Genomic DNA, 24,665 nt, shown 5'->3' on the forward strand with positions numbered 1-24,665 from the left:
ATTTCCCCCTCAGTTCTTTATGTGTTTCCCTCCTCTCTCTCTCTTCCTTTTGTCTATTGTTCCCCCCCATTCGAAAAAGACCCCCTTACTCTCTATTTATCTATTTTCCATTTTGCTCTTTATTTGTATATATCTTTTTTTCATTTATTAGATTTAAAAAATCATGCCATATTTAGGCTTGTGTGTCTGACTTAATTCATTTATTTTGTAAATGGGAAGGGAACCAAGAGATGGAAGGGAGGAGAGAGCTAAGGAGACAAAAAAAAAATACATAATCATACTTGATCCTATTTCCTCTATTGTATTGTCTAAAATAGGTTTTGATGGACTAAATCAAATATTCAGTAGCCTTCAGATTTCTTATTATGTCCAAGAAGATAATTATACACCTGGTTTTGTATATGAATAAAACTTTTTTTTTTGTCTCAGTGGTTTTCTTCATAATTCTTTTTAATTAAATTTATTCCTTCTTAAAGGATTTGCAGTGTTTTCCAGGAGGAAGCTGCATTCTTCTGTCTTCATTGTCTGTGATTTTCTATCCTAGACCTGTTTCAGCTCCATCCTGTCTTATTTCTGCCCTCTTACTCTCTCTGCCCACTTTTGTATCAAGCATACACTATTTAATTTGTAGCATGTAATAATATGTATAAAATTTACAAATGTTTTTCTCCTCTTTTTTCTTATATTTTAGTTATTTTGGTGACCTTTTCACTCTTAAATTCTATCCAAATGATGTTATTTCATTTTTAGATTATCAGTATGCATGTATTCTTAATACAGGAGTTTGGAAAAACAGATTCAGGCTTCTTTTTTTTTTCATTAAACTGTGCTAATTTTATTTCTACTAAAAATAGCTTTAAGAAGTAATTAGTTCCATTGTCTATATGCAAAAAGAAGAATTCTCTACCAACTGTTACAAAATTAAATTAATTTCTTTTCATACATAGTCTCTCAAATGAAATGTGGAAACCAGTGGTTTTTATAACCACACATTTAAAAATCAATACCAAGCTTCTTCGGTATTTGAAATAGAGAGCTAATAATGCCTGGTTTTTTTCTGCAGTTTTTGCTGAGTCTGATGGAGCTCTTCTTATGGACCTCTGGATCCTGTGGCAATCCTTGCCCGACCCCGCCCTAAAAAGATAAGATGACCTCCATACCCAATCATGTCACCACAGCAGGCTTTTCGTCACTTGAAGGGAACATTACTGTAGCCATCTGCAGCACAATGTAGTTGAGGCTATCATCAGTTATTCCAATGGGTACTCAATGGACCTAGCCCAGTTTACAACCAAATATATCAGTTCTCTAGTTTACAGCTGTCTTAGTTATTTTTCTCTCTCATTGCTGAGACAAAATACCTGATGCTCAAAGTTAGGGAAGGAAAGGTTTATTTCTTATGGGTAAGGTTTCAGTCTATATTCACTTGGCTCCAGGAGGCAGAGTGGCAGAGCAGGACCACAGCAAACAACAAGCTCAAACTGGTCAAGAGAGGGACACACATTGTATGCTGGCTCCATGCCTAGGCAGGTGGAGCACGCATACCACCAATCTGAGCGCTGGACAATGAACCAATCACAAATGCAAGATTTGGTTGCGTTCCTGATTACATGAGGTTTGGGATGGGGCCACAAGAACACTAACCATAACAATGACCAAATATATCAGTTCTCCTCTAGGATATTAGAACGTACACATTGTTAGGAACAGTCTGAGGTGATGATTTAAAATGTGAACTCTTGATGCCAGGAGGGATCTGAGTTCGGATAGGGTTTAGCACTTCATTTCAGTGAAATCTTGTCTAAATCTCCTTCTGAGCCTCAGGTTGTTCTTCTGTACAACAGGGATGAAAGTAATAGCAAATGTGTGTCCTTAAATATCTAATAGTAGTTTTATGAGATCGTTGGAACTTTTAACCAAACTTTTAACCACTGTGCCCGATGGCCCCTTTGTACTCTGTCCCCGCTGACACACAGGGATGATACTGTGATTCGGATTTTATTGCTCCTTATTCTGTGTGTTTAAGATACTTTGAGATAATTTATAACATGTATAATAAAGCAATTAAATAGGAAACCTTAACAGAAAAAATAGAGCAAATCTCCTTAGACGGATGATCTTGACCTCATATAGCTGCATTAGCACTAAGGACAGAGAACCTGTGTGCAGCGGAACTGCCCTGCACGGGTAAGATGATAATTCAGCACACCCTGTGCTTCAGGAAAAGAGCTTGATCTTAGGTGACAGATTGCTCACCTCTGCAAAGAGCCCACACACCAAATAACAGCAAATATCCTGATCAGGAATTTATAGTCTTCTACTTTTGAGGGGTTGTGGGTACTGGGGATCCGACACATGACCTCAAGCTTGCCAGGCAGGCACTTGTGCTGCTGCTGAGCTACATCCCTGGCCCTTAGTCTTCTGCTTTTAAGAACTATTAATAATCATTTTTACAGTGGTTTGATATTTATAGGTTTTCTTGTGTTTATTTTCACTTTCCTTATATCATTATTCTCAATTCATTAAATATTTATTGATCACAGGCTTTTTTTTTAAAACTAAATATCAGTTTGGACACAGGAGATGCAATAAGAAACAAGATCACAAACACACTTGCCCTCAGGAAACTTAAGTTCAAATGGGTGAGACGGACAGTGAGCCTCCTTACAATAAGCTGTCCTGTTGTAACATGGAACACCCTCACAGAGGGACTGTTCCGATTGTGTTGGCTCAAGAGGCCTACTTGACATCCAGGAGGGAGTTCATGGTGGAGACTGAGGTTTGGGCTTCACCAAGGGGCTGATGGAATTTAAAGGTAGGAACCCAGATGCGCTCTTTAAAGAGCAACAGGAGAAGCCCTCCAAGGAGCCAGCCTTGGCACTCCAGCATAGAGAACTCAGAGAGAATGGAGAAGCCATTTAAAAGGACTGAGATATAAGCAGCTGCCCAGAGCCCTAGAGAGAAATGTTTCCAAAAGCAAGACATGAAGACCACATGAATAGAAGGAAGCTGAGAAGGATCTCCCCAGGGGTGGTGGGAATCTCGACCTGATGAGAACAACCTGAAAAGCAAATGGAAGGAAATGAGGGCTTCAGGCATCCCACTTCAGGATTGTGCTGTGGGGCAGGGATATTGTTTTTGTTATGTTTTGCTGTTAATTTCTGTTATGGTGGTAGTTTTGTTAAAGGGAGATGTGTGTTTGTCAATTGACAATCCTTAAAACATGAAAGTTGATGACGAAGGGAAGAGGAGGATTAACTGCAAGAACACATAGGTGAGTAGGTGAGGTCTGCTTTCGTATTGCTGTATATATCTAGGTAAAGAAAAGGCTCATGTAGATTTTAAGAACTGAGTAGCAGGACACTATATCCGCCTTGGTTGCAGCTACTAGGAAGGCTGAAGCGGGAGGATCCCTTGAGCCCTGAAATTGGAGACCAGCCTGAGCAACATAGAAAGACCCTGTCTCAGACAACAAACAAGCACTCTTTAACTTTCTAAATTAGGAGAGTATGGGGTGGTGCCCTAGGTTTAGTACTGGTCTTTAAGGAAAAAATTCAAGGTCAGCAGGACAGAATATAACAGTAGTAGGAAAAGAGGGCAAAGGATTTAAAGGAACACATTTCTTGGTCCCCTGTGGGGACCAAGATGGGAAAATGGTTCTGGGGCTTAACTGCCAAGAACCCCGAGGTATACAGGGAATAGTGCATGCGATTGTATGAGTTCTTTAAAATGGTGTAGTTATAATCTTTAGTTAACAAATCTAGTTTACTGGTCTGAGAGTGTGTTTTTTCTCATTTTCTGTCGCATCTAGAATTTGAATGAGACAGAAGAGAGTTTCTGATTAGATTTTTATAGGGGAAGGTGACACACCATTATGGCTGAGGCCAGAGGGTCCCTGTGTTCCCCAGGTGACCCTGACAGAATTCAAAGGAAATCTAGCATACAGCACTGTGGATTTGGGGGTGTCTTTCTGGAGATCAGGGAGAGTTTCTGGAGTGGGGCTTTTTGTATTGTTTTATTTTGTTTTTAGTATTTTAAAGTACATTTGGTTAATTGGCAGCATTGTACCAAGATTGTTCCATTATTAAACCTTGTTCATTCTTACACACAAATAGTTTGCTGATACCAGTAATTTTCAAATGATTTTATTGCAGCACAATTTTGGTTCCTAGGAATACTGAGATTTTAAAAGAAAATACAAGGATTTGATATAAATGCAGGCAGTTATCTTGGTAGTGACCCATTCTTTGAGATCAAATATGAAAGATAAAACAAACTAGTGAACCTGGACGGCAGGGCTGAATATTGGAATCAAAGGACTGAGAGCAACAATGCCCAGGACATACGTAGTGTTGATTTAGTGTCAGTTTTTAACAAATTACTATTGCAGTTTAATAGGACGACGTGAAAACATTGTGATTTGCAAAGCACATTTATCACTTAGTCAATTTAAGGAAACTGGACTGAGGACATAGCTCAGTGGCAGAGCTTGGGTAGCATGCATAAGACTGTGGGTTCAGTCACCAGCACTGCACCCCAATAAAGAGAAAGCGAACTGATGAGGCAGTGAGAATGGATTCATTGGATTTTCAGGATGAGATACGAGACTTACGGTTATATTGTTTTATTTTTTACTTCTACCAAGTATCTGCTTACTTTCCAAAAATTATGCTGTCTTCATCTTTTTTACATGCAGACGTATTCTCAGTATGTTCAAGCTATTACGGGTAACTACAAGGATGAAATTATAGCTTACTTCCTGGTCCTTTCGAATGAGTTAGACCTTACACAAAATTTTCCTTTTTCTGAATTTTGTTTTCTTATATTTACCTCATTTTCTAGTGGGATAAGAAATTGCCCTTAAAGTTATTGCATTATAAAAGAAATGACAATTTTTAAAGTGGTAGTTTAAAACAATTCTATATTATTGTTGTTACACATTTTTAAAGATCTGTGTCTTTCCAGTGAAGTAGAATGATACAGAGATGCAATCTTCCACCACACTGCCTCAGCCCCCAGCCTCACTCTATGGAAGTAGTCTCTTAACTATGTGGTCACCTCTCAGGTCTCTGTCTGGAGGCTGTGCTTGCATTCAGTCTGGGTAAGTTCCATGGTATTTCTTTCCCAGCGGGAGGCTGAACTATTCCTGTCAGGGTGACCTTTGCTCTGAGGTTTGTGAGAGCTCCGTTGATGCTGGCTGCCTTGTCTCCCGAGCACCCCAGCCAGACTGTCCCGTGCTGCCACGTGATGTGTTGCCTCAGCCTGCGAGGTACTGAGCAGGCCTGATGGTGACTGATCTTACAGCTCTGATGTGTCTCTTGCACTGTGCTGCAGAATTGGTTTAGCATCTTACTCTGTTTATTGGCCGTATGGTTCCCTTTTTTTTTGAACTAGTTTCTGTGTATTTGGCGCCCCCCCCCCCGTGGCATTTTGCTCATTACTAATAGCGCCAGGAGTGATACAAGATGCAGATGTGAGGAAAGCCAGGTCTCCGCTTTCAAACTGCTTGTTTTAATCTGCACTCATGTGCTTGACTTTAATTTCCCATTGAACCTATCCATCAGCACTTTCCATTTTACCTTTCAGAACCACTCGTTATATATAATTAATAGCCCGGGGAGGACCATGGCTTATTCTTTTATTTTTAAACTAAAAGTGATACAGAAATGTGTGTTCTTTTAAGGTCAAAAAAAAAACCAAGCAGAAATGCGTGTTAATATTTATTATAAGTAATAGGTGACTAATGATAGAAATAGTTGTCACTTTCTAGTTTATTTCTGTTTGTCTTGGTCTTAGCATTTTTCTCTACATGAAATTTTTTGTTTGTTTTGTTTTTTTCCAAGGGGAATACAAATACTCTTTTAAAATTTTTTTTATTAAAAGGTTTCATTTTGTCAGATTTATACGTGCATATAATGTGCTCTGGTCATTTTGACTCCTCCTCATCCTCTTTGCCCTGCCTTTCCCCTTAGTTTAACATGTGGGGGAAAATTTAGTGTGCCTTGCAAACTATTTGTGGCCTGGGACTACACCTGTCTCATTTCCTGCTGTATCCCAACCTCTGGAAGAGTGTCTGGCACTCATGGATATTCAGTGAATATTTGCTGAGGAAATAAAACAGCACATTGGAGCCTCTTAACAGGTACCCTATTTTGAAATACTCACTTGTAACATGTTTGGAAAACTAGAGGCAGTATAAGCAAGTAAATAAAACTCTGATCCTTCCCACTCCGTTCAGCATGTTGCTATCAAGAGCAGTGCCTGTGTGTGATTCTCATCTAGCTGGGACAGTCACATCATCTTTCTCTTCAGAGCCTTTTTTGGAATCAGATGAACAAAATCTAGCCCAGTCTCCCAGAGCTCAATGAGTACTATTGTCTAGTTTCCTTCTGGCGCAATTAGAAAGAAGCAATGAACCAACAGATAACATCTCTTAAAAAGCAATTTCCTTTACTATTCTTGTTTAATTGGTTCATTTTCTTCTCTTTTAGCTCTTGAGAGGCATTTTTTCCTCCCCCAATACAGGAGCATTAAGAAAAATGCAAGGCTTTCATTTAGACACATTAATTCATTCTTGAATTAAATGTTGACCATTGTATTAGTCTGCTTATGATGCCATAACAAAATATTACACCAGGCAGCTTCAATAACAGCAATTCATTTCTCACAGTTCTGGAGGCTGGGAAATCAAGATCAGGGTGCTTATCAACTTGGTTCTTGGTGAAGGCCTCACTTCCTGCTTATGACAGCACCTTCTTGCTGAGGCCTCGTGGCTTTTCCTTATGTGAGATGGTAACAGACTGGGCACGAGCAGCAGTGTGAACTCTGGTGTTTCTCACAAGGGCACTAATCCCAGAGACCCACTCTCGACACTCATGATCTCATCTAAGCCTGGTTACTTCACAGAGATCCCAGTCTCAAATGCCCTCACAGTGGGGCTCAAGCCTTCACTATAGGAATTGGAGAAAGATAAACATTGAGTTCTTAACAACCGTAACATACCAGTCATGTGGACAGTTTGAAAAATTCTGTATGCCAAGGCTTATCTCTCTTTGAAAGTAGTACAGACATTGCTTTAATGTGACTCTTTTGGTGTTTGTTTGTTTGTTGGTTATTTTGTTTTGTTTGTTGTGGTACGGGGAATCAAACTTACAACCTCTCACTTGCCACGCAGGCTCTATGCTGCTGAACTATATCCCCAGCCTTGTTTGGTTGTTTGTTTTCAAGACAGTGTCTCACTGTGTAGTCTAGGTTGGCCTTGAACTCATGGCAATCCTCCTGCCTCAGCCTCCTGAGTGCTGGGATAACAGGTGTGCATCACCACACCTGGCTTAATGTGATCCTTTTAATTTTTATTTGTTCTGCAGATACTTCTTATTTGTGCAGTGTTACTTATGGGCATAAATGGTCTTTCAATGATGAGGCACTGACATTGAAAGAAGTATCCGAATTTTTACAGATGCTCTTTGATTTATGGTAGGCTTCTGTCCTGATTAAATATTAAAGTAGAAAGTACATTTAATGCATCAAGCCTATTAAAGATTGCAGCTTAGCAGCATAGCACACTGTAGAGTAGCTACCATTTACCCTCGTCACCATGTAGGTGATGAGGAGCTGCAGCCACCTGCTCCCCAGCGTGCAGGAAAAGGTTACTACCTACCACTAGCCTGGGAAGAGATTATAATTCAAAATTTGAACTGTGGTGACAGTGAACGCATACTGTTGCACCATTATATAGTCAAGTGGAAAACTCATAAGGTGAACTGTCCTAAGTCTCCTGTATTCTGCAAGGCTGTGCTCAGGCACCTGCTAGCTTCCCATATGTGATACATGTGTCGCTTTGCTCCACCTGCACTGGTTCAGCCACACTGGCCATCTTGCATCTGCTTTCTCCCATGGGGCATTTGCTCTTTTCCCCTGACTTTATTTTTAGTGCCTATTTTACAAAATAATGAGCTTCACTGTATATTACGTGTTTATCATATGCATCCCCCTCCCCAGGTATTTGCTCTTACTGTTAACTCTCCCTGGGATGCTCTGCCTCAGACCATGCAAGAAGCTCATGTAGGTGGTTTCTATAGGGTTGAGGTTCTTGAAGGGCTCATTCACAGTCTGCATTCATGGTCATCCTTTGGGAACGCTCTTGATCCAGAAGGATTTGCTTGCTTACGTATGCCTTTTATTCCTTAGCCTACCTAGGCAATTCCGATTTTTTTAAACAGTGGTATGTTTGCCCTAACGGCCATTTTTATTGAAATAGAAAATCAGATAAAGGAAGAGTCAGCAGGGAAACTTGCAAGAACTTCAGTGGTTTACGTTCTAATACCCTTGGTCAAACCCAGTAATTGCACACCTTGAGTTAGTGGGGGCGGCAGATGCTGATCACTCATGTAGCATCTGGCCCTAGGAATGCTAAAGGGTTTAAACAGAAGTTCATTCTAAAACAGTAACAGTGTCTAGAGCAGTAGCAGATAAGCCACAATACTGAGACCAGTATGTTTAGCCAGGAGGCTTGGAAGTAGTTTACTTTCACAGTCATTTAAAAATAACTTCCACTCATTGTTCTCCTGACTGCATGATAATTTAGCAGTGAGGGCCTGCTTGCTGAGAAGATTTTTAGAGTTAGTTCTGATTTGGCAAAAGCTAGTCTGAAATGAAAACTGTGCAGTCTAAGGGAGTTACTTAAGCCAGTTTCTTGTCAAAACTAGAATTCTTTTTTATAACCAGATTTTAAAAAATTACTGAACATACTGTACTTTATATATGAATCACAGACATCGGTAAAGAAGTTCTTTATTCCATCTTCTTGCCTTATATCACGAAGCATAATAAATCTCATATGTGGAATAATTAAGGTATGATCTCTTAAGAATGAAAAACTATCCTATAAATAAGTTACATGCACTATATTTTGCAGTGGACGAGTTGAATGTATAAGCTAAGTTTAAAGTCACCTTAGTTTTATCTTAAAGAGAATGTAACCTTCTAAAATTAGGAAATAGTTATAAAAATAGCCCCATAAATGGGAATTTTTACATTTTTACCTGATTCCTTGACATCTGTAGATTCACAACCTGGCATCTGTGTTCCATATTCTTCTAAATCTGTTCACCTAACCTTTAGTTAAGTATCTTTACCAACATGGAAAGGAATGTCCTGCAGTGACAAATGCTGGCACAAACCACTCATTGAATCTGTCCAGTTTTCAAGTACATGTTATTTGAAAGCCATGGGTTTTCATCCATAAGGTCAAGAGCAGCATGAGCTATGAATTAGTTTAGACAACAATGATCATTTTGGATTCTACTTCTCCAGCTGGCAAAATTTACATTTCAAAAACTGGATTATCATGGTGGCCAGCGATTATACAGTAGAAGCTTCCAGACATTGTCTTCTATATACGGCCCTGTTCTGAGACACTGACAGTGGAAACACCCAGTTGATTCAAGGGGCTGAGACCCCTGGAGCAGTCCTTCTCTCTAATGGGTTCTTATGGATCCCCCGTGTGCCAGGCCACAAGCAGCATGCGTGGAGATGCCAGTTGGAGAGGGCCAGTTACAGTGGAGAGCCCTGTTGCCGTGTTGGCATGGAATTCCACAAGGCGCTTCATTTTAGGGCTGGCATCATTTCAATAGCAGAGAAGTCCCTGAGGAGTGTCCACCACCTGAGAGTTTTTGTCACCAGTGCAGACAGCGGAAGCAGGCAGTACTGGGAGGACATGGCACGAGGTGTTCTCTCTGGTCATCAGATAGTAGTGAAGCCACCTCGTGCCGTGGAGAAGTCGACATGGAGGGAGCAGGAGTGGAAGGACACGTTGGTGAGCCCAGACCCAGGAATACGACTTGTGGAGACTCTCAAGAACAATCACAGAGGTGAGCCAAGTCCACGTTCAGTTAGAGGTGTCTCAGTAGCTGGGAGGGGGAAGCTTCAGTACCACCTAGGGTGTCACTACTACATGTGATTCCATTTTAAACCATGGACTTATAAAACAAGATTCTTTATGTGTGTTACCAGTAGATACCCTCGGCCTTCAGTAACAAGACCAAGTAACATGACCAAGAAGCCTTGAGCGCCGTCTCCAAACTTGTCCCATTGCTTTGATGTTTGTTCTTTGTCTTTTTCTTAATAATGTCTCCTTTTCTGACCACTGAGCCCTTGTTCTCTCACGTTTACATCTGAGCCTGAGGAGAGGAGAGTAGCAAACACTGTGTTACTGATGTCTTCTATTCAGATTCCTGCTTCCTGAACTCGCTGTTCCACACCTTCTGCATCCTGGTGCCTGCTGCTGACGGATCTCTTTCTCTGCCTTTGCTCCTCACCCCTTGTAGCACTCTACCTATGTAACATTAGGAAAACAAAAGAATCAAGTGGGCACAGAGGGTTGTACATTGGCCCCAGAAAGAAGCACCACACAACTCAACACATGCTAACCCACGGCACCTCAGAATATGATCCTGGCTGGAATAAGGGTCTTTCACATGTAAAGAAAAGAAGGACCTAAAGACAAGACCATCCTGGATTAGAGTGTTTTTATAGAGACAGAAAAGAGAGCTGGGGATGTTGCTTTTGCAGCAGAGCCCTTGCCTGGCATGTGCCAGGCCCTGGGCTTGAGTCCCCGCACTAACAGAGGAAAAAAGACAAAGATGAAAGATTGGAATTCTGCAACCAGAATTCCAGCTCTGTGGTGAGCTCCAGGAATTTCATGGGCCTCCAGAAAAGGCAAAAGAGGATTCTCGCCCATAGCCTTCAAAAGGTGTATGGCTCTGCTAGCACCTTAAGTTTCAAACTTCTGTCCTCCAGAGCTGAGAGGGGAGCTGCAGTTGCTTCCACCACTAAACCTGTGGGAATTTGTGGTAGCAGCCCAGGACCTCAGCAAGCAGGAGACCAGACAGCACTGGAGGGATTGATTTCACTGTTGTTGAGCTTTTCAATATGAGAAATGGATTCCAGAAAAGAATGATGAATAAATAAAAGAATGTGTGCTGGGTATTCTTGGTAAAACATTAACTAGAGTCTGTTCTCACCCATCAATAAAGTGCTTTTAAGTTAACTCACTTAGTAGCCGAGGCGGCCTCAAACTCACAATGATCCTCCTGCCTCAGCCTGCTAAGTGCTGGGATGTGCCACCACACCTGTGTCCACACAGTGTATTTTAATAGCAACTGTTTTGGAGTCAGATTGTAAGACTTGAAATCCTAGTTCTGCCACTCCCAGAATGTAAATCATTAAATAAATTATGTAACTTCTATGTACCTCAATTTATTTGTCTATAAAACTGGGATAATAGTTACTTATTTTTGAGACAGAATTTCATACTGTGGCTCAGGCTGGTCTCAAAGTGATCTTTCTGCCTCAGCTTCCCAAGTGCTTGGTTTATAAACATGTGCCACCACACCCAGCACGTTAGCTCTTGCTGTTAGCTCTTATGCACCCATTCCAAACTAAATTGAGTGTGGCATTGTCTTATGCTTTTTATAATCTTGACACTAATGTAATTTCTTATATATTGTATGCACTCAGTATTTATTGAACTAATACAAGCAATGAAGGAATGAATGATACATGTTTATTACATGTTCTCCATAAAAATCAGGTACATACAGAATTCTAATGTTTACCCCAGTAAAAAAAAGTCTTTAAATAGAATCTTTGAAATGTCTAAGATTTTTCCTTTTTCATTTCTAATTGCATTGATATGACTCTTTTCTTTCTCCTGGTAAGTTTGGCTAGGGATTTATCTATTTTGTTTATTCTTTCAAGGAAGGAGTTCTTTGCTTCATTAATTTTTCACTTGTTTGTCTCAATTTCACTGATTTTACTCTAATATTTTAGATTTCTTTCTGTATTTTTTGTTTGAACCTGGATTGTGGTTGTTCGTCAAGTATCAATGCATGAATATTTGTGTTATCTCTTCTGATTCCCTTAGCTAGTATGTGGTGACCTTCTTTGTTTCTTCCAATCCGTTATTAACTTGAAGTTTACTATGTCTAAAATTAAAATTGCTCCCCCTGCTTGCTTTGGGCATCCTGGTGCATGAAATATTATTTTCCATCCTTTGGTTTTTAATCTATGAATATCTTTTTTGGATTAGATGAGTTCCTAGAATGCTATAGACCGTTGATTCTGTTTTTTGATCCAGGCTCCCAGAGTTTGTGTTATGATTTATTTGTCAGCATTCCCCCAGTGCCTCATGTGGTCATAGGTGGGGCTTTTTGGGAGGAGGCTGGATAAGGGTATGTGATTCAGGAATTAGTGTATGATGTTAGGATTAAGAGTGCAAGGCTGGGATTAAGGGTGCCTGTGTTGGTTACTTTTCTCTCGTTGCTGAGAGAAAATACTTGACACCCAAAATGAAGAAAGGGAAGGTTTATTTACCTTATAGTTTTTGGAGGTTCAGTCCATACTTAACTGGTTCCAAGGCAGAGGTGTATGACTGAAGGGCAACCATTCATGGCAGCCACATGTGACAAGAGAAAAAAGGGCAAACAGAAAAAGCATGCCTCTTTCCTTCCCTTATATTGTATGCTGGCTGGCTGTCCCTGGGCAGGTGCAGCGCTCATATTGCCAATCCTAGCACTAGACAATGAACCAGTCACAAATGCCTGATTCAGCCACCTCCATGACTGCATGCAGTTTTGGGGGGACATCCAAATGCAAATCATAACAGTGAGTGCTAATCATCCAAAAGGCAGATAACCTGGACAGATTATAAGAAACAGAAAAAGCTGTTTAGTACCTCATTGTTTTGCTGCCTTCTGCCTGCCATGAACTGTTTTTCTTCTGCCATGACACCCTGCCTTAGAACCAGTCAATTATGAACTAAAACCTTTTACAAACTGTGAGCTAAAATAAACCTTTCCTCCTTCAACTTTGGATGTTGGACATTTATTTTGTCTCAGCAACAAGAAACATAGCTAAGACACTGTCTTTTAATTGGAGATTTGAGGTCATTGAAAGATATTATTGAGAATTGTTAATAACCATATTTACTATCATTGTGCTCTTTCTGTGTTAGTGACTCCTTTGTTTTTCTTTTCCTATCACTTTTTGTTGTTTATTCATTGACCTTTCTTGGTGTTTTCATTTCATCTGTGTTTTTAACTTTATTGGTTTTGTCCTCCTGTCTAGGATATTTTTGAGTATTTTCTGGAGTGCTATTTTAGTATTCATGTATCTCTTGAGCTGATCTTTTTCTTTATTTCTCCATCTATTTTGAAGAAAAGCTTTGCTTAGTATGTTAATCTGGATTGGAAGTTACTTGCTTTTAGGGATTGAAATATCCCAGTTAAAGCTCCGGCCTATAATGTTTATGTTGAGAAGTTGGTTGTAGTGTGAATGGTTTTCCCTTTGTTTTTCTCCAACTGCTTTTACAATCCTGATTTTCTATTGGCTATCTGGCAGTTTAATTAGGATATGCCTTGGTAGGCTTTTTTTGTTGTTTGGAAGTCTTCTTACTTGTATGGTGAGCTCTTTTCTCACAATTGTAAAATTTTCTGCCATGATTTCTATAAACATTAATAATTCCATCTGTGTTATTTTCTGGCTTTTCTCTAATTCTAGTTAAGCCTTAAGTTAGTCTTCTTAGTGTCTTCTAGTCAATACTAATTGTTCTCAATACTTTCTTATTCTCTATCTCTCTGTCTTTTCTTTTTCATGATTCCTTTAGTATATTGTCATAATTTACCATTTTGTCCTCAATTTCCGACACTGTCTTCACATTGGTCATTTCTGCAATTTATGAATTCTATGTAGATTTTTTTTTTAACTTTCAGGTATTTCTGTCTGAATTAGACCAACTAGAAGACACAGTTAATAAATGGGCAAATGAAATGAACAGACACTTCTCAGAGGGAGTACAGATAGCCAACAAATATAGCAAAAATGTTCAGCATCTCTGGCCATTAGGGGAATACAACTTAAGCAACACTAAGATTCCACTTTACTGCAGAAAAAGTAGCACTTAAGAAGACAAGGAATAACATGTTGGCAAGGCTGTGGTGAACTGGAAAGTAATAACAGTAACAATCAGGTCACATTCTGTAAATTCATACCCTTGCAACTTACTTACTGCTATGATCTTTTCCATGCAGTATCCCAGCACAGCAGCCACATAATCTAAAATTACTTTGAGAAAGAACCTGTTGTCTTAGTTACTTTCTCATTTGAAGGACAAAATACCTGAGGAGGAAATGTTTACTTTAGCTCACAGTTTGTAGAGGTTTCAGTGTATAAGTGGATTGGCTCCAAGGCAAGGTAGCCTGGCAGAGGAGAAACAGTCCATGTCAGGGCAGACAGGGCGGGCAACAAGCCTCCTATTTTGTCCAGACTACAAGTCTACTGGTTGTTGCCACTCACGTTACACACAGGTTGGGTCTTACCTCTTTAGTAAATCTGTTGGTTACATCTAAAACTATGCTAGTCTAATCAAGGGGGACTAATGCGTGCTCACCCATAATTCATGTTCACACACCCTAGAGCCAATCACCTATGAAAAGCCCCAATTAAGAGCTCATGAGGCTTTGTTGGCAATTTAATACAAGCTGTCACACCTGTGACCCAAAGTCTGTGCTAATTATAACTGAGATAGAATTTAGAATAAGCACAGTGAAGAATGTTGTTTGGTGAATGTTCAATGCGAATTATTGTATGTGTACGAAATTTCTATTCCTAGTCAGAGACTCGTCTTCATTTTCTTTATTGTAAATGATGTCAGGATGAACTGATACTAAATTTTAATGTAGTGAATTTATTGGAATACAACTTTTTTAATTTAAGAAATTTCTGTTGTAAAGTGATAAATATATTCTACATTTTCTTCTAGCCCATCTTTCCCCCACTAATCTGTAATGATAACTCATTTTGTCACCTTGTCTGTCCTATTTATTTTTTTGGCTTGACAGTTGATGTCCTTGAAGAGCAAATAAGCTAACCTGATAGAGGGGAATGATTCTCCCAACCTGATAAATGTGCAAAGTGAAATGGAGAGTTAACAGTAGGAAGAATTTAATGAGAGAAAGAAGGCTCCTAAGAGAGGGCCCAGAAAGTGGGTTGCCTGCCAGTCCCACTTTTAAGAGTGTTTTATTAAGCAAAGCCATGAGGTGAGGCCAGCTTAAGGTAGGACAGAACCATAATCAATCAGTAAGATTACAAGAGTAGTTGCTTTCATAATATTGATCCAATGGCAAATCATAGGATGGATGTGAGGTAGAGCAAAACTATGGTCGACCCATAAATATACAAGTATAGTCACTTAGGGTAATATTGATTAAATGGGGAAACCAGTGTGCAGACAAGGACTTTCCTGGACGAGGTAGGTTAAGGAACTTTGATCCTATACCCCAAAATGACTGACGCCTACTTAGACTACCAATCTTTGCTGTTCAGCCTTAGGGGATCTACATGAGTGAGTAGCTCTTTTTCTGGAAGCCTGGCCTTCATGAATGGGCCTCCAGCCACAGTTGTCTTTTTCACTGACTTCTCGAGGGCCTATCCCTGTCTGACTGCATATAGTATTCCTACCTAACTTAACTGTCTGTAATACTAAGATCATCTGTTGTCTGGATAAGCTAAAACTGTTGTTAGTAAATTTTTCTGCTTTAGAGCACAGGTTGTCAAACTTGTGTGTGCATCAAAAGAGCTTCCACACAGATTACTGGAGTTCTTGGGGAGGGACTATAGAATTTGCATTTTTAACAAATTCCTAGGTCATATTGATGCTGCTGGCAGTTCCAAAACCACTCTTGGAAAACCTCTGTTACCAGTAATAGGTCCACAGCTCCAAATGGTCATTATTTACTTAATATTATTATTTATTATTAATGTTATCAGTTTTAAATGGTAGCATATCTTAATGCTAAACATCACGTTAGAAAGGCAGATTTATTTAAAACAGTATTACAAATAGGCACATTAATAGAAATAGACATATTTTTAACTTAAATGTTGCAGTGATTGTTTAAAGGAGTGTGAATTATAAATACTGTCCTTCAAAATGATAGTAATGTTCTGGTAAAAGTTTTTAATGTAAGTTAGTGTCACAGATTGTAAAATCTTACAACATACTCCTCTTCAGACCTTCGTTTTTATATATATGGAAATTGTAAGTTGAATGATTTAAGAGTTCCCAAAATATTTTTAAACTGCAAAAAATCATTTTCACTAGTCTGTATTTTTCAGCTTTCTAATTTTGTTTTATCAAAAAAAGAATTACAAAGGAAATGTTTTAGACCAAGAAATGTAAACATTTAAGGAAACATTTTATTATTTCTAAGCAGAATTTTGAAGAAAGTGATACTTGAATTCTCTGTGTCATAACTCTGTTATATTACAGTCTAGTATCATTGTGAATCTGATGGCCATGAACTTGTGACCATCTGCCTCAGACTCCCTCATAGCTGGGTGATGAGTGTGCCACACGCCTGGTGTCGCCTGTGATTTGTTAAGTTGGTATGCAACTTGAGATTTGCTTGAAGTTGATTTGTCTAGCATGGTCCTGTTGTGAGCCTCAGGCACAGGTTAATTCACAATCCTGATTGATCCCAGCTACCCCATCGTTCAGTTGTGCATTCCCATTTTATTAATGAAAAAGTAAAGTGATGAGTAAAAACATAATAAATATCCTCCTATCTTTGGGCTGGGGATTTAGCTCAGTCGCATAAACACCTGCCTGCCAAGCACTAGGTCATGAGTTTGATCCCTGGTACCAATAAATAAATAAATAAATAACACTCTCTTCAAAATCTGAGTATAATTGCTACTACATCAGTATTGTAGTTGATTATTTACAAAAAACAATTCTGGCTTACTGAGAATTGCACATTCTAAAAATTTATTATCTCAGCACCCTGGCACTTTCTTGTAATCCCAACTCTGTGGGTGGCTGAGGTAGGAAGAGGGTAAATTCCAGGCCAGTCTTTGGACTCCACAAGACCGTGTCTGAAAATAAACTGTGAAAACAGGACTCTGGCACACTTGCTTAGCATGCACAAGCCCTGGAGTCCGAGCCCTCAGCCTGAAGGAGGCATGCAGGGATGCCCCGGGTCTGAGAGGACGAAATGGGAAAAGAAGGGAGGAAGATAAGAAAGCAAAGGAGACAAAAGGAAAGAAGAAATAGGTGTGTCTGTTTGTGTCCTGATAGTGGAGGTTTGTTGAAAAGTTTGACAGAAGTGAAATGGGATAAGTGAGGGACTACTGAAGAGTCAAAGGTTTCTGACACAAACTGATCAATTAAATAGTGGGTAGCAACATACGTTGTATCACTGTTAAGCTCACTAAAAATGTGAAATACATAAGACAAAAAGGTAATTATTAGAGGTTTTTAAGTAAAACTATGACAAGATAAAAGAGTGGATACAAGCAGAATACTTTTTGAATAACCACACCCTCCTTCCCTCCACCCTGCACACTGACAGTTCTGCTCTATTCCCCTCCCCTTCCCTTCTCTTGACTCCCTGAGATTCTCTTCCCTTGCCTTCCTCTTTTTCTTTTCTTTGTGGTGCTGGAGATTAAACCCAGGATTTTGCACTGAGCTCCTCTTTTCTTTTTTTTTTTTTTTAAACAAGGGCTTGCTAAATTGGCTAGATTGGGTTTGAATTAGTGATTCTCCTGCTTCAGCCTCCCAGAGCCCTGGAATTACAGGAATACATCACCACAGCCTGCTGGATTGATTCTTAGTATATATTTTATAATATTTCCTTAATCTGAGCCCACAAAATAAATGCAGACAATTAGGTGTTTTGGGGTCAGTTGCTTGCGATGCTAATTGAAATTCTAGGCAGGGAAACCTGCATCACTGGCCTTTGTGTGTGTGAAAGGCCTTCCTGGGGCGCAGCTCTGGGAAGCGCCACTCTTCCTGCTGTCTGGCACAGACTGGCGGAAGTGTGCTCAGCAGTCCTCAGCCGGCGGGAGAGGACAGCCGCAGCCCAGCACGTCCCCAGGGCGGTAGGCGCCAGCCAGTCCCTGCGCTCTGGGGTCCACGGAGGGAGTGCATGTTTTCATTCCGCAGTGCCTCCAGTTTGCTCTGAGCTGCGCGCTTTGCCTGAGCCAAAAGCGATGTCGCCCCTAGCTGGAGGCTGTGCTCCAATGTGGCTGCTCGAAGTGAGGACTTCCATCCCCCTGGAAAACCCTTGGTTTGCTCCTGGTGTGTTTTCTTCTGTTCATATTTCCTCCCTGGCTTTCTGCCTGAAGCCAGGAGACCGGTCAGGATTCTAAAGGAAAATGCAGACGTCTTAGCTGCGTGATTTACCTCAGTTTCCTTACTGTCTCTGGGATCGGGATTAGGGCCCCGGTATACGCATCATGATAGTAAAATACTGCAAGTTATTATTACTTGCCAGACTGGGATCCAACTTAGGGGCAGTATACCCCAATGCTACATTCCAAGCCTTTGTATTTTGTGTTTTGAGACTGGGCCTGGCTAAGTTGCCCAGGCTGGCCTTGAACTGGTCCTCCTGCCTCAGCCTTCCCAAATAGCAGGGTTTAGTGCAGGACACCACCATGCCTGGTAAAAGTTATTTTTAACCACACACACACACACACACCCCAACACCTCATACATGGTTAAAATGCTTATATTAAAACATGAGAAATTAAGGATACCCATTTCAGTGGCATTGTAATTGATTGGAAAGTTTATTTTGAGTGATTATGAAATAAGACAGGCATTTTAGGATAAAAAGGGAAAGAACCAAAAGACTTAGAATCTATCTCATTCTTTTTGCTTGCCAAGGGAAAAAAAACATTGTTTAATTTATATTTATACATTTCAGATAGTAAATGAATTTCTGTTAAGATAGTTAATGATCAGGTGTTCTTTCTGTACCTCTTGCCCATAGTACATTATTTGGCTTTGTAAATCTCATCTGCAGAGATACAGTTCATGGGGCAGGCCTGTTGCAGATGTTTCTTTGTTCTGGAGCATGTGCGGAATAATGGATTAGACTTTTTTTTTTCTTTCTTTCTTTTTTTTTTTTTGGTACCAGGGATCAAACTCACAACCTCATACTTACCAGGCAAGTGCTTGAGCCACCGAGCTAAATCCCAGCTAGAATATTTCCTTAGGAAGGCAAAAAACCTGCCTTCTACCTTGGTGCTTAAGACTGTTGTTTCACTGGGAGCTGCCTGGTGGGAGCTGAGAGCTCAGCTTCCTGTGTGTGCAGATGTGAGCGGGCTGTGTCGCGCTTGGTACCCTTCTGCACGGGCACTGGAATTCCTCTTTACTGCGCTCTGTTGTTGGGGACTCCTTCCCTGCTTCTGCTTACTTCTCCTGGAGTTTCAGTAATTACCAGGGTGAGGCCACTGAAGGGACTCACATCTTGGAGGCTGTATCTGAAGAAGGCATTGATAAACCACAGGCTGCAGTGACACAGAGGAGGGAGCGGGCACAGCCCCAGGCGCGGTGTGCAGTGTGGCCCTCGGCCCTCCTCGCATCCCACGTGTGCTCTGTGTTTGGGTTATGGGCGCCAAGATAGAAGCCTGATACCAGTTTCAAGCAAGCCACGGCTCAGGTGTACAGAGAAGCCTGTTTTGTGTCCTATTGGCATGGCTCCAGCTGGACAATTAGACCAGGTACCAAGTAGCCTATAAATTTCTATACTTAATATGGACAAACTAGTAGAAAATGGCTCAAGGGAGTTCCAGACTTTAAATAACACGTTATTAATCACTAGCTTTTTCATTTCTTCCTTATGATTATAGGCCCAGTCCTGGCCTCCTGGCGTCACTAAAGCTATGCCCACAGCAGGTTCATATCAGTTGTGCTTGGTCATTCATGCCTTTTAATAATGTTGTTTTCTTCCTACCTCAAGCATGTAACTTAATTTCTCTATCTAGGCTTTCCCTCATATCCCCTGTCATCACCTTTCTGTCATCTGAAATTCTCTTCTTTAGGGAATTGCAAAGTTGCATTGTCATTTATTCTGAGTAAAGTGGGAAATTTGATGCTAAAAAGAGTGGGGGAAATTCCCTTGAAATTTTAATGTAAAGTGTGAGGTAGAATACTGGTCACCTTTAAGTCGTTTTAAAACTACACCTTCGAATTTTTACAATGAGTATTCAAAACATGGAGAGCTATTATTTTCATCCTACCCTTAGCTTCAGAAATTTGACAGGAAGGCATGTTGAAAATAGTAATGCATTTTTCTGAAATAATGTTCGCTAAACCATTGGCTGTTGATATTCATTCATCACTTGATACAAAGAGAGACACTGAGGTGACAGTTATCGGGTTGGCATGGCCACATACTTCAGCAACCAATTAATGAGCCATTTATTGTTATGACAGAGTGTAGTGGCTGAGGGCAGTTCTCAATGAGTGACTTTAAGTAACCTCAGGCTAACCAATCAGTTCTTCACTTGTTCTGTTTCTGTGTCCCCACCTTACAAGGAAAAGAACTTTAAAATGGCCCGTCTGTTTTTGGCTATAGTTTCTGCTTTTTTTCAGCCTTTCTCTGTGAATATTTATTCTGTTGTATGGGGCAAAGGGTTGCCTGATGCTAGAATCAAAAATAAAGCCAATGAAGGTCTTTAAAAGCAAAATGAAAGCATGTATTGTAGAACTGGACAGTCAGAGTTTGACTCCTGACTCTGCCACTGATTTATTCTGAAATTGAGAAAATTATTGCAAAACCTACCGATACTTTAGTTAGCCGATGCTGTGTCCCTCATAGGATTGTTTACAAGAGTTAAAAGGTTCAAAGAATTTTCTATTTCTAAAGTATTTAGAACTGTGTCAATATTGAAAGCATTCCATAAGTGCTAAATAAAAATAAATTCTGATTTGTCATTGCAGAACACCACTTGAGATATACATTCGAGTGTTGTATACCATTAAACATGAGATAGAGGTGTTTGTGTACACAATATGGATACCAGGATATGGATAAATAAAATTCTTCTGCAATACTAGCCCATCATAAAAATATGCAGCCATGTTTATTTTCATTTGGAAATACATTGGCTTTAGAAATCTGTTTGGAAAACAGGAAAGGTGTGAAGGAGTCTGAGGGACCAGAAGGTACTAAGAACAGTGGATTGAGGGGGTGAAGGAGCTGATAGCAAACACCATGGGAAGGACAGTTTTGGTCACCTACCATTGCACAACTTCTGGGTCTGAAGCTTCCCAGTCCTAACTTGTTTATACGGTGAGATACTCAGAGTTACCTGCACTTAGTTTTTTCAAAGAATCTCCAAATGGCTGCTAATAGGATACTCTGAAGGCCTCCAGAGTAATCATTTCTTGCAAAAAGCTTTTAACCGACTTTTCACCTTAGTAAAGCTGTAGAGTGGCTCCTGCTATTTACAAGACATTTAGTTTTTGGTTTTGCTTTTGTTTAAGATGGGGTCTCACTGAGTTGCCTGGGCTGACCTAAGGTTTGTGATCCCTCCCATGTCTTTAGATGGTCTGTCTCCCTCTTTTTTTTCTGCTTTTCAGGGTAAACAAAAGACCAGCCATAAAAAATGTTTAACTGCAAGCCAAGATTTCAGCCAAGGTTTATGCTCAGAATGGTTAACTGCTTTGTATAGAACAGCTGCCCCTCTGAAGCTGTTACTCCTGATACTTCATATATTAAGGATGTTATCTGGGCAGCTGTTTCACTGTGTGTGTGTGTGTGTGTGTGTGTGTGTGTGTGTGTGTGTGCATGCATGCACATACCTATGTGTGTTACTGGGAATCAAACCCAAGCCCTCAGTCCTACTATGGAAGCACATTACCAAGTACACCTCAGCTCCTATATCTACAATTATTTTAAGATTTTTCTGTCACTACTGTTATTTATTGAAATTCTGTTTCCTAGATAAACATGTTTTACAGCAGCAAAAATAAACAGCTACATTTAAATTAGACCCCCAGCTTTCCCGTTAAAACCTTAAAAACTGGCCAGAGTGACCAGCCAGCCTCTGCTACACACATCCCTAAAGAATAAATAGTTTGTGTTGCTGGTAACTTTCAGTCCCTTGAGAGAGTAATTTAGACCTTTCAAATTAAGTTATAAATGATATATGTATTCTCTTTTCTATAGAACCTTATCTTCCTGATGGTACTCATTACTTTCCATCTTCAATTCTTAACTTCCCTCTATATATTTTCATTTCCTTCTTTGTAGCAGTGTTCAATTCCATTGTAACAAATCACTTTACTACCTACCATTATCCTCATTTTTATTCACTCGTTTTCCCTTCACAGTATGTCTTCTCAATAAAAATCTATATAGAGTGTGTTCTCTAAATTTACTTAGCATAATCAGTGATTTCCCAAAATTAGCCAGCAACTCCTGGAAACCTTCTGCAGAATAAGCCTCTGCAGAAAGCACTGTGGGAAGTGCTGCTCAGCAGTCATAATTCTCACCTCCATGACTCTCCCCCGGCTTTGACAGATCTCTTTGTTTTTCTTTTTTTTGTTGGTGGATGTGTTTGTTTTAAGTCACGTTTGAGACTTGCTATATTTACTGTGCTTAGTGACTTGCCACTTGTTGAATCTGGATTGCACTGAGAAGATACTGACCTTGCGGGGCTTTGGATACCTGTTGTCTTCGTCTGTAACTCTATCGTGGATTTGTTGTGCCAGCACTACCACCTGGTGGAACAGAGGGGCTGAACACTTGAAAGATATGTCCAGCCAATTGCTATTGGCTGATGTTACACGAATGTATTAGTTTTTTTGTGCCTTGTTAATTATATCCCATCCTTCAGAGAGACAATGAGTCCTGCCAGTCATTCATACTTTATGGGGGATAAGTTTGTCATATCCTTTCCTTAAAACACATTCTACAAAGGTGGAATAAAATATAAATACACATGGAATGGATGAAGGTTTTTAAACACTGGAGAATGTACAATGTAGTTTGATTTGTAGGTATCTACTTTTCCCCTAATCTATGAGCTCAACCACTGAGGCTGTGTTCTGGTAAATGTGCCATCTGGCAATTTTGTGATTTCATTGTGCAAACATTTTAGAGTATCCTGATACAACCTAGGATGAGTTCAGTGTCACTACACTGTATACTCATATGTGACCCACTATCTAATGTTTGGTCCATTGTTAACCAAAACATCATCATGCAGACACAACTGTGTGAGATGTGCTCTCCATCCTTTGACGATGCCCCACCTCAGCTCATCCTAGCAGATCCTCAAGAGCCTCTTGTCACCACAAACCCAACAGAGGCTGGAAGTAATGAGAGTGAGTTATGGACATAACCCCACATACAGGATGCTTCTGAGGTCTGAATGTATAACAGCCTTAGAAGTTATTAAGTCCCTGCTGATGTGGCTCTTACATCTGGGAGTGAAAATGATCAGTAAACAGAGAAATAGATACGTTAAATAGTGACAGATACCTTTCACATCAGAGCAGGGTTGCGTGACTGTGACTGGGTGGCTGCTTGAGACTGAATGCTTTGGGGAATTTTTATGTGGAGATGACATTTGACATGAATAAGGAGAAGGGAGTCCACACAGAAGAGACAGGTGTTCCAAAAGTTCCAGATCCCACAGAATGTCAAAAGGGCAGCTTAGTGGTAATGGAAAAAGATACACCGTGAGCCCTTCCTTTTCATGGTACTAGGAACTGAACCACTAAGCTGTGCCGAGCCTTTATGGTGAGCTCAGCAATGTGAGGGAGGCCAGGTCGTGTTGCAGAGGGTTTTACTAGTCCTGGTGGAGAAAAGGCCAACATAACTACTGATTAGAAAAATGGATAGAAAGTTCAAGGTTTGTGACTGAGAACAGGCTTTATAGTCCTTTAGACTATTTAAGTAAAATGGAAGAAATTCATCAAAACGAAAGTGGGAATAGGAACCACACCTTCTCATGTTCTCCAAAGTAGGTAGGATTCTTAGGGAGGAAGAGTGCGCTGACTTCAGGAAGATGGAGAAGTAAAAAATTTACCTACACCTGAACATGTAGTGTGATCACTAGGCACTGTAAGGCCCATGTGAATTCCAGAAATTCTGAACTTTTAGATCAATCTCTGTTTGATCCACACAGCAACCCTCAGAAGTAATTTCTCCTATAATAAAGAAATTCAGACATGGAGAAGTAACTTTGACCACAGTGATGCCAACATGTAGGAGCCAAAACAACACAGTTTGTGCTGTGCTAACCGGGCAGTTTTCATGGACTTGTTCAGGGACAAGGGTATGGCTCAGCCCTTGGACAGCTCAAGGTGGCCTTACTTGGGGCTGGCTAGTGGGCCGTGTAGTCCACAGACCCACCCTGGCTTCTTCACCTGGTGACATGTTCTGCTGAGGCATGTGGTGTCCCACACCATTTATTTGTGCTCTGGGTTAAAACAAGCCAGGAAGCCACCCCAGAGTCTACTTTAGAACCCTCATAAGTTGTGACTACAAGGAAGTATAACCACTATTAAAGTTATCTAACCAACTACCATCTCATACTTTTAAAAAATTACTTTTAAAAATTATTTTGTGAGGGGGCCAGGGATTTAGCTCAGTGCATAAGTGCCTTCCTGGCAAGTGTGAGGTCATGAGTTCGATCCCCGAAACCACAAAAAATAAAAATAAAAATTATTTTGTGGGCCAATGCCAGCAGGATCACAGCCAGACCCCAGCCTTTCCCAGGGGTCAGTGCCATTTGTGAACTGCAGCACGGAGAGAATAAGGATTCACCAAGAAGCAAGCCCTCCCTGTGAACCAGCAGCATGCATG

At 40.3% G+C, this 24,665-nt stretch overlaps 1 protein-coding gene and 1 pseudogene across 11 annotated transcripts in view; one reads left to right on the forward strand and one right to left on the reverse strand.

The window, feature by feature from the left end:
• Positions 1 to 24,665, forward strand: part of Bicd1 (BICD cargo adaptor 1) — a 202,075-nt gene that overhangs the window by 113,564 nt on the left and 63,846 nt on the right. The window lies entirely within an intron of this gene.
• LOC134477192 (trafficking protein particle complex subunit 2-like) lies at positions 9,134 to 9,388 on the reverse strand (annotated as a pseudogene).

The sequence above is a fragment of the Cavia porcellus genome, unplaced genomic scaffold, assembly GCF_034190915.1.
Source record: "Cavia porcellus strain 051 isolate PalLab524CR breed Dunkin Hartley unplaced genomic scaffold, mCavPor4.1 scaffold_8, whole genome shotgun sequence".
NCBI lineage: Eukaryota > Metazoa > Chordata > Mammalia > Rodentia > Caviidae > Cavia > Cavia porcellus.